General features: G+C 39.6%; 1 protein-coding gene across 3 annotated transcripts in view; it reads right to left on the minus strand.

Moving 5' to 3' along the window:
• LOC124615671 (ester hydrolase C11orf54 homolog) overlaps positions 1–15,322 on the minus strand; it is a 142,221-nt gene that overhangs the window by 55,290 nt on the left and 71,609 nt on the right. The gene's annotated exons all lie outside the window — the stretch shown is intronic.

Below are 15,322 nucleotides of genomic sequence, written 5' to 3' on the forward strand. Positions count from 1 at the left end.
TAAACAAATTAGTACATAGGTAATAATGTTATAAAAAGACAATAGTAATACTGGGTCACAACTGTATTACACTTAAGTTTGACTTAGAAAGTTAAAACTAAAAGATAAGAATCTACAAGACTGTTCATTCTTAGATCATATTAACAAGGAACATAATCAATTACTGATAATATAATGGGAAAAGTCTACCACCAAGAGACAGCAGGGGAACAAACACACAAAAGGATTTATCTTTCACAAGTTTTTGGAGCCAATGGCTCCTTCTCCTGGCCGAAGAGTTGAAGGGGAAGCCAGAGGTGTGAAGGAAAAGGACTGGAGAGGTTTAGGGAATGGGGTACAGTTTAGAAAAGTCTCCCAGAAACCCAGGTCAGGGGAGACTTAACGGATGGGATGAGAAGGAAAGACTGATTGTTGGGGACTGCACCAAGGCTTGATTTGAAAACCTGAGACAGGGTAATAGGGTAATATGCAAGACAGAGATTACTAATAAAACATCATGCACAAGTTAATAATAGTGAAAAGTTAAGTGCTTTGTATGTAACACAGGTGGAAGGGGAATGGCGAAAAGTTGACAGGTCATAAAATGAAATATCTAGAAAACTAAAATGTAATGAACAAAGGAGCAGTTACTGTGAATAAATGCTGAGACAAAATGGTTCAAATGGCTCTAAGCACTACGGAACTTAACATCTGAGGTCATCAGTCCCCTAGACTTAGAACTAATTAAACCTAACTAACCTAAGGACATCACACACATCCTTGCCCGAGGCAGGATTTGAATCTGCGACCTTAGTAGCCGTGTGGTTCCAGACTGAAGTGCCTAGAACCACTTGGCCACAGCGGCCGGCAATGCTGAGACACAAGGAATTAACGTAAACTATGGCCAGAAGGCTGGCAAGAACCAAAGACATGTTGTAGTGCTAGTTCCCACCTGATGAGTTCCGAGAAACTGGTGTCTGAGGTAAGAATCCAGATGGTGTGTGTGGTGAAACAGGCACTGAGGTCATGATGTCATATTATACAGCATACTCTGCAACAGGATATTGTGTGTGGCCTGCATACACTCTCTGCCTATGCCTGTTCATCCTGATTGATAACTGGATGGTAGTCATGCTGATGAAAAGGCCGAACAGTGTATACGTAACTGGAGGTATATGACACATGTTGTCTCACAGGTGGCTCCCCCTTTGATAGTGTATGTTTCGCCAGTTATGGGGCTGGAGTAGGTGGTGGTAGCAGGGTGCATAAGGCAAGTCTTGCAGGGGGGCAGCCACAGGGGTGGGAGCCACAGGGTAGGGAGATGGGTGCAGAAGGAGCACAGGATCTGACAAGGATATTGTGGAGAATGGGAGGGGGACGAAAAGCTATGCTAGGTGTGGTGGGCAAAATGTCAGACAGAATCGATCTCAATTTAGGGCATGATTTAAGAAAGTTGTGTCCTTGTCTGAGTAGCTGATTGATACATTCAAGACCAGGATAATGCTAGGTGACAAGTGGTGTGGCCCAAAATTGTTTTTTAGAGGGAGCAGCAGTACCAGGACTGGTTGTGATGGCCCAGGAAATCTGCTTTTGTACTAATTATGTCCCATGAAGTCTGATGTAAGAGTGGTGGTGTACTGCTGTAAAGAGTCTGCATCTGCCAAGGCTGTATGGGAGGGAACCTTTGACATGGAAAGGATGGCAACTGTCAAAATGTAAGTACTGTTGTTTGTACATTTGATGTGGACGAAAGTGTGTAGCAAGCCCTCGGTGAGGATGAGATCAAAATTAAGGAAAGTGGCATGGGATTTGGAATAGGACCATGTGAAATTTAATTTGGAGAAGGTATTTAGAGACTCTAGGAATTTTAACGGGACTAACCATGAGTCCATATGGCAAAGATGTTATCAATGTATCTAAACCACACCAAGGGCTGAAGACATTGATCCAAGGAAAGTCCCCTCCAAGCAACCCATGGAAAGATTGGCATAGGAAGGAGCCATACTAGTTCCCATAGCCATACCCTTGATCTGTTTGTATGTCTGCCCTCAAAGGTGAAGTAATTGTTGGTAAGTGTAAAGTTGATTAATGTGACCACAAAGGATGTCATAGGCTTGGGATCAGGTGGGCATTGACTGAGGAAATGTTCAGCAGCAGACAGACCACGTACTTGGAGGTCGGGGGGGGGGGGGGGGGGGGGGGGCGTTGGTGGTTGGTATAGAGGGAGATGGCATCAATGGTGACAAGCGAAGTGTGTGGTAGGAGTTAGGAGGGAAGTCTTTGTACTATGGGTTATGAGTGTTGATCAACAGAGGCAGAAGGGGTGTACAGGCAGTACACAATATCCTGTTGCAGAGCATGCTGTACAACATGACAGTCATAACCTCAGTGCCCTTTTCATCACATGCGCCATCTGGATTCTTCCCCCAGACACCAGTTCCTCAGAACTCCACAGCTGGGAACTAGCACTACAATACGTCCTTGGTTCTTGTCACCCACCTGACCTCAATTTATGTTAGCTCCTTCCATCTCAGCGTTTATTCACGGTAACTACTCCTTTCTTCACTACATTTTAGTTTTCTACATCTCTGTTACAAAAATGCACTTGCGTTGCACTCTTATAAACTCCTGCACAATGTTTTAGTAGTAATTTCTGTCTTGCATATTATCCTGTCTTCAACCTTTCAGGTTTTCATATCTCATCTGGTGCAGTCCCCAGCAATCAGTCTTTCCTTCTCATCCGGGCGACTTTTTTAAATTGTACCCCTTTCCCTAAATCTCTCCAGCCCGTTTCCTTCGCCCCTCTTCCTTCCCCTTCAAGTCTTCTGCCAGAAGAAGGAGCCACTGGCTCCAAAAGCTTGTAAAAGTTAAATCCTTTTGTGTGTGTGTTCCCCTGCCACTGCTTGGTGAGTAGATTTTTTTGTCTATCCATTTACAATTCTAGAAGTTCTAAAAGATTTTTTCATTGTGACTAAGAAACACATCCTAACTTTAAAATGACCTTTCCTGAAGACAATGCCTCAGAAGCTCCCTAAAAATGGACTTACATAATATCTGGAGGATGAGCAAAAAAACTTCTGTGCCAGTGTACTGTATACCCATCTGCTACACTGCCAGATTTTTATAATCATTGTGTAAACCATGCTTTCTCCTTGTACTGTATTCATCATAGTCACTATTCCTTTTATACAACTCAGTATTTTTAGTGATGAAACACATAAGTGAAAAAATATATACTGATAAGTAATAGTATGCATTTTTGGTTTCCAGAAAAGGTTTCTACAATTCGATCTACAGCCTACTGTTAGCTCCTCCTCAGTTTTGGCAGTTGCAATGAACCGAATATAGTTAGTTTTATTAAAATTTAATGACAGTCCGTTGACACTAAGCAATTTTACTAAATAAATGAGAATATTGTTAATAGTTCCTTGAAGATTTTCACACATATAACTAATTCTATTTCATATCTCTACTGTTCTATTTCATATCTTTGAGGTATGACTGTAACCACTTATCTGGTACACCACTTATTCCTAAATGGTTAACTTTCTGTAATAATATTTGATGGTTTACAGTGTCAAAGGCTTTTGATAAATCACAGGATAATCTTGTTGTCACTATTTTGTCATTTAGAGACCCCAGAACTTTATTTATAAAAGCAAAGATTACTAGTTTGGTTGACAGATGCTTTCGGAAATCAAACTGTCTTTTGTTGAGAATATTAAATTTATCTAGGTGTTGAAAAATTCTTGTGCACATGAGACTTTCTAGTATCTTTGGAGAGGCAGTCAGAAGAGAAATAGGCTGTAATCTGTAACTCCCATTTTTTCACCTTTCTTGAAGAGGGGTTTCACAACCACATATTTGAATCTGTTAGGCTGTCCATAGCCCAGCCTCCTCCTTACTCCCACTACCCGGTTGCCTCTCCCACCACATCCTGCTGCTCGCAGCTTCAGCAGCCAGAGGCAGAGGCAGAGACTGTAGTCGTGTGTGTGTGTTTTTTGTCTAATTTCGAAGAAGGCCTTGTTGGCCAAAAGCTCACTTTGCGACAGTATTTTTGTTGTGCCTATCTGCGACTCAGCATCTTCACTATATGGTGTGTAGGAACTATCCTTTTCGTAATATTGTTGCATTTCATCCAGACTTTTCCATTGTTTGTTAGACATATTATCTCCTCCATTGGAATTTTTATTCTTCAGAAAGATGATTGTCCTTTCAATTTCAGATATTTTGACAAGGCTAATGTGAATTTTATTGCAATTTTTGGGAATAATATTTTGCATAAGACTCAAGGCTTTATTAATAGAGGCCTTGCAACCTGTTTGTTCTGACATTGACAAGAAGTGTCTGTTGAAAATATTGGGTACGTTTTCATGTTTGCATACAAGATTTCCTTTATGTTTGATTTGGAAGTCTTCTAAAGTTCTTTTGTTCTTCCCCATTTCCCTTCTAACGATATGCCAAGTAGTCTTCACCTATTATTAGACGTATCAATTTCTTGTTAATGATATACAGGGTGATTCAAAAAGAATACCACAACTTTAGGAATTTAAAACTCTGCAACGACAAAAGGCAGAGCTAAGCACTATCTGTCGGCGAATTAAGGGAGCTTTAAAGTTTCATTTAGTTGTACATTTGTTCGCTTGAGGCGCTGTTGACTAGGCGTCAGCGTCAGTTGATGAAAGATGGCGACCGCTCAACAGAAAGCTTTTTGTGTTATTGAGTACGGCAGAAGTGAATCGACGACAGTTGTTCAGCGTGCATTTCGAACGAAGTATGGTGTTAAACCTCCTGATAGGTGGTGTATTAAACGTTGGTATAAACAGTTTACAGAGAATGGGTGTTTGTGAAAGGGAAAAGTTCTGGACGGCCAAGAAGCCCTGATCTTACCCCCTGCGATTTTTTCTTATGGGGGTATGTTAATGATATGGTGTTTCGGCCACCTCTCCCAGCAAGCATTGATGATTTGAAACGAGAAATAACAGCAGCTATCCAAACTGTTACGCCTGATATGCTACATAGAGTGTGGAACGAGTTGGAGTATCGGGTTGATATTGCTCGAGTGTCTGGAGGGGACCATATTGAACATCTCTGAACTTGTTTTTGAGTGAAAAAAAAACCTTTTTAAATACTCTTTGTAATGGTGTATAACAGAAGGTTATATTATGTTTCTTTCATTAAATACACATTTTTAAAGTTGTGGTATTCTTTTTGAATCACCCTGTACTAATATAATACTTTTGCTTTTGTAACAACTTCATTATGATCGTGTAGTACATTTTATAATAACCAATCTTTGTTGTGTCCTTAGACATTGTAACTGTAACGTAAAGTTCCCTCTTTGTTTTGTATGACTGTTTAGTTCCCTTTGTGATCCAAAGTTTGTTGAGGGATGTGAAGTATTGTTTCTGGCAAACGTTTTTGGAAAAACCTCTTCAAATGGTATGAGAATTCATGTTAAATTTAATGCTAACCTCATCCACCCTGTATACTGGACTTCAGCACTACTTCTATACTATTTAAGGATTTCCAGTGAGTCTCTCGTCATTAATCTTATAGATTTCCAGGTGGTGGCTTTCTTGAGAGATGTTCTGTCACGCAGAATAAGGAACTGTCCATCACGGTCAGGTAGCCCATTCAAGACAGGGGTGACAGTGAAGTTATGGCACTTACTTAAATCTATATATACATTGTCTATCAAAGTCTGACTCTCTGATGTGATCATAGTGGGAAAGTCAAGTACTGATATATGATTATATGTAATCATCAGCTGTTGAAGGTTTATTTTCTGGTTGCTTTTAGTTGGAACGTGTACATTAAAGTCCCCAAGTATGATAATTTCATTATTTTTAGAAAATAAAGCAGACAACGACAATTCTATTTTAACCAGATAGACCCTGTACTTAACCCCAATTGCCCTGTAAATTGTCACTACTACTACTGTTGTGCAACCTGCTGTTATTTCTATTTAATTGGATAGATAAAAAATCTACTCACTAAGAAGTGGCAGAACACACACACATAAAAGACTGTTGTGACTGGCAAACTTTTGGAGCCAGTGGCTCCTTCTTCAGGCAGAACGGTTGAAGGGGAAGGAAGAAGGGTGAAGAAAGTGGAGAGGTCTAGCAAAAGGGACAGATTTTGGGAAAGTCACCCAGAATCGCGGGTCAGGGGAGACTCACCGTACAGGATTCTACTGCACATGCTTGAAACTGTTGTTATAAACAGAATTTCCATACACAGATCTAAATATTACATTATTTTTAATAAATGCAGCTACACTGCCTCTTCCTTTGATGTCCCTACCATAGCAGCTAGCTATGTTGTAATCATCTAAATTTAACAGATCAATGTCATTTGTGATATGTTTATCATTCTTTATACACAAAGATCGTAACTGATAGCTGATCTACTCTGCTAAGTCCCCTTACGTTTTGGTGAAAGACAGACAAGCTGTGCTTGTTTATTAGGGTGGCAGTTATCTTGGAGGCTTCTCTTCCTTTGTGTTTGTAGTTAAAAAAATCCTTCAGATGACAGGGGCACACTATCTTCCATCTGCTTGCTGTTTCCTGTACTATATTAGTAGCTGCTTCATTTACCTTTCTTGTTGCTTTTTCTTCTACAGGTGTCTTTGTTGTGTGTGGCTTCCATTTGTTGGTGACTATCAATAGATGAGTTTACTTCTGCAGGTTGCAAAAGTTGTAATTCATTCACCTCTGTCCTTTTAGAGCTCCAAGAATGCTGTATGCACTGTAACTGTTCATTGCACATTTCTGACATGGTTTTCACATCTTCAGTAATCTCATTTTTGACTGAGTTATGACAATTTGAAAATAGGTCTCAGCCCGAAACTACCCATCGAGTGAAAAAAAAGTAAAGTTTGGAATTTTGGACTGGTTTTTCATTGTTCTGTCCTTTTCGGTTTAAATCACTGTGTCTGAATTATGACAGTATTGTTTGTTTCTGTCCTCTTCAGTTTACACCATTTGGTTATTTGCAGCTGACTGATGACTTTATTGTTTCTAACACACCTACTGAATATATATTATTTCAGTCTTACTGTAATTTTGCTTGATCTACTTTCAAACTTACTTTATGAAGTTCATCTACTTATTGTTGAAGTTTATCTGCATTAGAGACAAACTGTAGAATGTCTTTAGCAAAATGTAGGTGGTCAGGGATGTTCCATTAACCTGTATGTCCATTCTTTCTTTTCCCTGTTCAAGGATATAAAATCTTCCTCTAGGCCTGCTGCGGATCAGTCAGTGACTCTTCTTCCAAATCTTAATAACACTCCATCCAACTGAAATGTAATTGAAGCTGTAGCATTGTCGTATATATTATTCAGTGTACTCAAGTAGGTTGAATCTGCACCATGCTTCTCTGGGACTCTTAGTATGGATTTCATTGAAACCATGTCAAAATGGTTTTTCAAACTCTATGAATCCCAGACAAAGTGGTAGTTTATACTCATCACTCTGTTCATTAACTTTGTTCACAACTAGCAGGTGTTCCACTGTACTATATTCTCTTCTAATGTCAGCTTGTTTCTTTGCCTGATTAAAACCTGTTTTTTTGGTGTGACTGAAAATAATTTCAATAAATATCTTGTACGTTAGAGAGAGTATCCCATAGGTCTGCAGCTTTCCTTGTGTGTTGTCCATGTCCTTTCTTGTGAAACAAGCATTAACATCAGCACAGCATTGTTCTGGTTTTGGTGGACTGTCTACTTCCGCAGACATTCTGTAAAGAATTTTGCATATTTCTTTTCTATTACTTTGCCTCCAGTTTCAACTGTTCCTATTGGAGCCCAATTAACTTACAGAACTTACTGTTTCTTCATACCTCAAATGGCTTTGAAACAATGAGGGCCTTAACCCATAATATCATTACTTTCATTACTAACTATACATGTCTTTGATTCATCTCCTGAACTATACAAGTACTTAAATATATCTTCAAATGATTATACAATACTGTCTTTGTTGTTAGTTACTGTGTCATCTGCCACCTTAGCTAACAAAATGTGTTGTATATCCAGTGTAAATTTTTATTTTGTCTTCTTCATACTTTTATTGTTTTCAATTGTTCCTCATATCACATTTTCATTTTATTTCCTCGGCACCCCCTCAAAGGCATTTACGAATAGTTCAGCATATTCTACCAAGGCTCCATTAACATTTGCTTACAAATATGCCTTCTCTTGAATAGTTGTCATGTTTCATTTGATATTTTTCTTTTCCTTTGTTCTCTCTGGATTTGCAACATATTTTACTGTTTGCTTAAGAAGATTTGTTAAATAATTGGCCATTCTATCTATGTATATATAATCTTCAGTTTCTAAGATGTTGAATTTTTTGCTTAGTTTAATACAGAATACCTTCCTGTTCTTAAATAAATTTTCATCTTCTTCATTTCTGACATCTTCCCTAATGAGTTTATTTCAATTCAGTTTTAAATCTCTTTTTAACCTGCCTCATATTAACCACTTGATATGCTAATGTGTTTTAGGACTACCACATTATATACAGTTTCTTTATTATGTTTGTTTGGGTAGGCATCTCCCACAGCAACTGCTATACACGGTGTCTCAGGAGGAACGGTCAATCTTGAGAGATACAGTAGGAACGATCATTTAATTTCCCGGGCACCTTGCCTTTGATTTTATGCGACGATGCCTCCATGGCTGACAATGTTTTACATTTTATCCGTGCTAGTCCTTTTTATGGATCCATTTAGGGGGGTCCTGCACTTTTCCGTTTCTGTGTCTTTTGTCCTCGCGTCTCTCCATATTTGTTGCTGTTTTGGTGTCTCATCGGATGGTTGACTCTTTCCCTTTTTTGTTGTCGTGGTCAGTCAACCAGTCTCCGGCCATCTTCTTTTCTTCTATTTCTTTCTGTCTGGTGTTCGTCTGTACTCTTCTTTTCTGTAGTGTTCGTTGCCTAATTTGTGTTCTTTAGCACCTGGGGGGGGGGGGGGGGCAGTCTCCTTCCCCTTGGGGTTTTATCTGCTCTGCGACTTTGTCTCGCTTGTTTTTGGAATGGGGGACTGATGACCTTAGCTGTTTAGTCCCCCTTAAACATCCCAACAACCACCACCACCACAAATGGGTTCTGAGAAAAAAACATATTTAATGTACATCATTATTTATTTTCTGCATTATTCAATACATCATCGTGTTTGCTCATGTACAACAGTCTGTAAACATTAAAACATGAATTTTACAATCAATCAGTTGAAAAATACATATTTTTTATCAAATTCATCTCTAAGCATTAAAGAACATGTCATACGAGAGCTATTGTGCAGGTTACAATAAAAGTTCAAATATGCCATCATCAACTTCATTGCATTTGTTCACTTTTGAGAGAACATGTTGTGTTGCTTATCTGAGTTCTTCTGCACGTTCCCTAACGAGGACAGCGGCATCCATGATGTGACAACGCAGTTCATTCTGCATATACACCTTTCATTTGTACACTTCATCTCAGACTTCATCTAGTCCAATAAACAAAAATCTAATGGCATAAGGTCTGACAATGTTGGTGGTCACTTAATTGTACTACCAAGACCAATCTAGCAATTAGGGTAAGACACTTACATGTGCACCACCAGAACAAAAGGAAATGTACATTAAGTGTGTTCTATCTTGAAAACCATTTGGAATAGGACCTATGTCCATATGAGGTTTTTTTCTTTTTTTTCCTTCAAATAAAAATTCCTGCCACACCCCTGAATACTGATCATTCATCCTGGGACACTCTTGTAACAATTAGCTACCACAAGAGAACCACCAAAGACAAGGCAATTGGCTACCCCAAGAAAACTGTCAAGTGGTGAGGCATTTGGAATTTATTCTTTTTACATATTTTGAAGACATCTGGTTTTTCTTCAACTCTACTGCAGATATAGTCAAAAGATACTTGACATCACTTTCGCTGCTCACTTTTTTCAGCTTTTATAAATCCACTTTTCCTTTAGCTGCAAAAGGTTTCGCTGCATTTCACTTTACTTCTATGGAACACTGTTCAAATTAACTTCACACAAATTCAAATGTGATTTCACTTGCACTTAATTCAGTTCCCTTAGTCTACTATCACATTCTTTCATACACAGTGTTTATGTCACAAGAACTCACACATGTTTGTAGGGTTTATAACAACCCTACTTGTGACAGACTAGCCTCCCAGGGCTTAAAGAATTTGGAAAAACAGCTGACAACACTAAACTTTGGCAGAAATGTGCTCACAGTAGTTTCATTCCAGACCAAAGTGTTTCTGAATTTCAGAGTCTAAGACCAATGCAAGACTTTCACAAGTTGATCACATGCCAGCAGATCCTTCAGTTCTTCATTCAACATTATCACTTACCAAGTCACATTGTGTGTTACCTGTGCCATAGTTGAATGGATAACACAGGGGTTGAATTACCACATTGCCAGGACTACAAGTTGGTGAGCTGCCCATCTATTTTTGTTTTTCATATCACAATCTATCAACATTGTTACCTTAGCCATACTGATAGCTCCAAGATGCTCACATCTGCATTGGGCATTGTAATCTACTCAGGTTGGTTCCCTTGATCGTTATTAGTCGTAAGCAAGGGCTCTCCCCCAGTTCTTCATAGATTCACATTCTGCAGCAATGGTAGCAACAGAGAGGACTTTAATTTGGTCAATGGTAATAGTCAGGGAGACTCATTTGTTGAATACTGACTTGGAAAACTATTTACATCTTTCCATCAGTAAAATCAGTACTGAGAAGTAATACTGAACCCAATGTCAGATAACTGCCTAGAACTAGTCCAACAGCTCTCATATAAAACAAATATTTAAAACCTTCTAGCTAAAAACAAGTACAATCTCTTCAAGACTGTCTTCAAACAGACTTGGATTAGTGACTATGACACCATTACAGTGCCAAAGACCTAAGAGAGTAATAATCAGTGTATGCCCAGAAAAAAAAAACATTCATGTGAAACATAGCCTTCTGTTTTCATACATGATACCTTGCAAATGGTAGCTGCAGGTGAAAAGCTAGATTGCACTTCCCTGGATCACCAAAAGCTATTCAACACTATACCACATTTTTGACTATGCATGATCCTTGCCCAATGCACAATGGACATGAATGGATGCAGGTGATCAGACAAGATGTTTACGTATGTGTCACCTGTCAGAGTCATATCTAGACGTATCAGGGGTCACATTTACTCTGACTGCACACACCCCTCACCATAACAGAGCCCAACTTGAACATCCACTCGATAAAATCTGAAATGAGACTCGTCCGACCAGGCAAAATGTTTCCAGTCATCAATGATCCAATGTAGGTGTTGAAAGTCTCAGGTGAGACATAAAGCTTTGTGTTGTGTAGTCATCAAGTGTATATGAGTGAGCATTCAGCTCCGAAATCCCATATCAGTGATGTTTTGTTAAATGGTTCACTTGTTGAAGGCCCAGCATTGAAATCTGCAGCAATTTATGGAATGGTTAACTTCTGTCACATTGAACAATTCTCTTCCAGTCATCATTGGTCCCATTCTTACAGGATCTTTAACCAGCCGCAACAATATCGGAGATTTGATGTTTTACCAGATTCCTGATATTCACAGTACACACGTGAAATGGTTGTACAGGAAAATCCCCACTTCATCGCTACCTCGGAGATCCTGTGTACCATCGCTCATGCCTAACACCACATTCAAACTCACTTAAATCTTGATAACCTGCCATCGTGGCAGCAGTATCTGATATAACAACTGCAAAAGACAGTTTTTGTGCTATATAGGTGTTGCCGGCCGCAGTGCTGTATTCTGCCTGTTTACATATCTCCGTATTTGAATATACCTGCCTACACCAGTTTCTTTGGCCCTTCAGTGTATATACCTTACAGAGGCCTAATAAGCATGAGCATACCAGGACTTATAGACAGTTATGTTTTCCATACCACATATGTGAATGGAATAGGAATGAAAGTTGCAAATGGTATGAGGTACAGCCCCCTCCTCCACCCAACAATACAGTGTGCAGTGACTACTCATCCACACAGCAGGTGGGTCCCTCTCATCCTGTAGTCTGAATGACCTGACCTTTCTTTCTAACTTTCCCCGAGCAATCCTTCTCTCAGAGGAAGAAACAAGTAGTTTTGACAACTATGATTTGTTATTACTTTTATCTGTGTCTACTGGCAGTACTAAACTTTTGCCTTCTGAAGGTACGAGAAGGTCAGTAATCCTGTATCATAATTTATTAGTTTTCTTAACTGAATTTTCTTTTGACACCGTATATATATATGAAGAAAATAATCAATTTTTAAAAATCATAATGTAATTGTACAGATAAAAAATCTACTTACTAAGCAGCAGCAGGAAAACACACACATAAAAGTTATTATATATGGAAGCTTTCAGAGCCAGCAGATCCTCCTCCTGGCAGAAGGGCTGAAGGTGAAAGCAGAGGGGTGAAGGAAAAGGACTGGGGAGATATATAGGGAAATGGGTACAGTTTGGAAAAGTCACACAGAACCCCAGGTCTGGGGAGACATACTGGACTGTATGAGAAGGAAAAACTGACTGTTGGGGACTGCACCAGGCAACTTTGGAAACCTGAGAGCTTAAAGGTGGAAGATAGGGAAATATGCAAGACAGATGATGATGTTGGATTTGTGGGGCACTCAACTGTGCGGTCATCAGCACCCATACAAAGTCCCAATTTTTATGCAAGTCAAGTTTTTCAGAATCCAATCCACCCACTGTCATGAATGACAATGATGATGAAATGATGAGTGCAACACAAACACCCAGTCCCCAGGGTGCAAGACAGAGATGACTGCTACAAAATCATGCATGAGTTAATAAGAGTGGAAAGCTAGAAAACTTAAAATAGAATGAAGAAAGGCATAGTTACTGAGCAGAAATGCTGAGACCAAAGAAATTAATGTAAATTTAGACAAGGTCACTAGCGAGAACCAAGGACTTGTTGTAGCTCCAGTTCCCACTTGCAGAGTTCTGAGAAACTGGTGTCTGAGGGAAGAATCCATGTTACATGTGTGGTGAAACAGGCACCAAGGTCATGACTGTCAAGTTTCACTGCATGCTCGGCAACAGGATATTGTGTGTTGTTACCCTCTGCCTATGCCTATTCATCATAACTGATAACTTGGCGGTAGTCATGCTGATGTGAAAGGCTGAACACTGTTTACATAACAGCTGGTATATGATGTGTACTTTCACAGGTGACTCTCCCTTTGATGGTATACATTTTACCAGTTACAGGGCTGGTACAGGTGATGGCTCGAGGGTGCATAGGGCAAGTCTTGCAGTGGGGACACTCACAGGGGTAGGACTCATAGGATAGGGAGATAGGTGCAGAATGAGCATAGGGTCTGACAAGGATATTGCAGAGATTGGGAGGGCAATGAAGAGCTATTCTGCATGTCGTGGGAAAACTCAGATGGAATGGGCCTCATTTCAGGTAATGATTTTAGGAAGTAACGTCCTTGTTCAAGTAGCTGATTAATACATTCAAGACCGTAATACTACAGGGTGACAAGTGGTGTACTCCTAAGGTTTTTTTTTTTTTTTTTTTTTTTTTTTTTTTTTTTTTTTTTTTTTTTTTTTTTGAGGGATTATCCGTACCAGGATTGGATATGATGGCCCAGGAAATCTGCTTTTGAACTGGGATGGTGGGGTAATTATGTCCAGTAAAGACTGAGGTGAGAGTGGTGGTGTATTGCTGTAGTAAAGAGTCTGCATCTGAAAAAATACGTTTGCCACAAACACCAAGGCTGTATGGGAGGGAACATTTGTCATTCCGAATCCTATGCCATGTTCCTTGATGTTGATCTCATCCTCACCGAAGGTCAGCTACACACTTCTGTCCACATTAAACATACTAACAAACAACAGTAATTACATTTTGACAGTTGCCATCCCTTTCATGTCAAAATGTTCCCTCCCATACAGTCTTGGTATTTGACACAAACATATTTGTTCAGATGCAGACTTTTTATAGCAATACACCGCCATTCTCACCTCATCCTTTAGTGGATGCCATTACCTGACCAACCTAGCTCAAAAGGAGATTTTCCGGGCCATCACATCCAATCCCTCCAAAAAAATGACTTAAGAGTACACCACTTGTCACCCAATATTATCTTGGCCTTGAATGTACAAATCAGCTACTTTGACAAGGCCACAACTTCCTAAAATCGTACACTGAAATGTGGTCCACTCTATCTGAGATTTTGCCCACTACACTTAGAATAGCTATTTGTTGCCCTCCCAATCTCTGTGACATCCTAGTCAGGCCATGTGTTTCTTCTGCACCCATCTCCCTACCTATGGCTATTATCCCTGTGACTGTCCTCGATGCAAGACTTACCCTGTCCACCCTCCAACCACCATCTGTAACAGCCGTGTAACTGGCAAAATGTACAGTATCAAAGGGAGAGCCACCTGTGAAACAATGCATGTCATATACCAGCTATTAAGTAAACACTATTCAGCCTTTTGTATCAACTTGACTACCACCAAGTTATCACATAGAGTGAATTGGTGTAGGCAGAGGATATATACAGGCAACGCACAATATCCTGTTGCAGAGTATGCACTACAACATGACAGTTGTAACCTTGGTGCCTGTTTCAGCACATGTGCAATCTGGACTCTTGCCTTAGACACCAGTTTCTCAGAACTCTGCAGGTGGGAACGGGAGCTACAACATATCCTTGGTTCTCACCACATTAATTTCTTTGGTCTCAGCATTTCTCCACAGTAGCTTTTTCTTTCTTCACTCCATTTTAGTTTTTTACATCCTTTATTTTCTGACCTGCCTATTTTTCACTGTCCCTCTATAACCTCTATCACATACAGTGTACTTAGTTTTCTGCTCTTTTAACTCAGACATGGTATTTTAGCAGTAATCTCTGTATTGCATATTATACTGTCTTCCTCCTTTAAGCTCTCAGGCTTTCAGATTTCGCCCAGTGCAGTCTCCAGCAATCAGTTTTTCCTTCTCATCCTGTCCGGTAAATTTCCGCTAGCCCACGGTTCTGGGTCACTTTTCCAAACTCTAGACATTTTCCTAAATATCCCCAGTCCTTTTCATTCATCCCTCTTCCTTCCCCTTCAAACCTTCTGCCAGAAGAAGGAGCCAGTGGCTCACAAAGCTCGCATAAATAATACTTTTTATATGCGTCTTTTTCTGCTGCCGCTTAGTGAGTAGATTTTTTGTGTATCAAATTACAGTGTATGTGGAGATGTAGATTAGTCAAGGAAGGAACTGAATATGGCTTTGTAAAAGAATTCATTTCTCCTGAACAGTTGAGTGCTGAAAAACCTG

The sequence above is a fragment of the Schistocerca americana genome, chromosome 1 (genome assembly GCF_021461395.2).
Source record: "Schistocerca americana isolate TAMUIC-IGC-003095 chromosome 1, iqSchAmer2.1, whole genome shotgun sequence".
Lineage (NCBI taxonomy): Eukaryota > Metazoa > Arthropoda > Insecta > Orthoptera > Acrididae > Schistocerca > Schistocerca americana.